Raw genomic sequence first — 557 nt, forward strand, 5'->3', positions numbered from 1 at the left:
CCAAGGTACACGGCCTTGACTGGAATCGAACCTGGGAGCCTTCTGTCCGCAGGCCGATGCTCTCTCCACTGAGCCAGACTGGTTAGGGCTAGGTAATTTGACAAATAAATTATGGTATTTTCCTACAAAGGAATACTAGGCAGCAATGAAAAAGGTGAATTACTGATATGTGCAACATGGATGAATCTCACAGAAATTATGTTCAATGAACACATGTCGTACTGTATGATTTCAATCATATGAAACATAAGAACAAGCAAAACTAATAACTGGTGATAGATCCGGAGTAGTGGTTGCCTTTGGTGGAAGTGCTGTCTGGAAAAGAGCACAAAGGGACTTGCTGAGTGCAGAAAAGCTCTACATCTTGATCGAGGTGGTCACTGCATGACCATGTATGGTCTTTATACATGAACAAAAAGAGACAACACACATTTTGCAGTTAAGTGGATCCCAGGGTCAGGTAAGGAAAAGCTAAGTGAACCAGCTCCAAAAATGCTTTCCTAGACCACAAACCTTGGTCATCAGATACGCCAGGGCATGCGTGCTATGTAGTTTCT

The sequence above is a fragment of the Myotis brandtii genome, unplaced genomic scaffold, assembly GCF_000412655.1.
Source record: "Myotis brandtii unplaced genomic scaffold, ASM41265v1 scaffold698, whole genome shotgun sequence".
Lineage (NCBI taxonomy): Eukaryota > Metazoa > Chordata > Mammalia > Chiroptera > Vespertilionidae > Myotis > Myotis brandtii.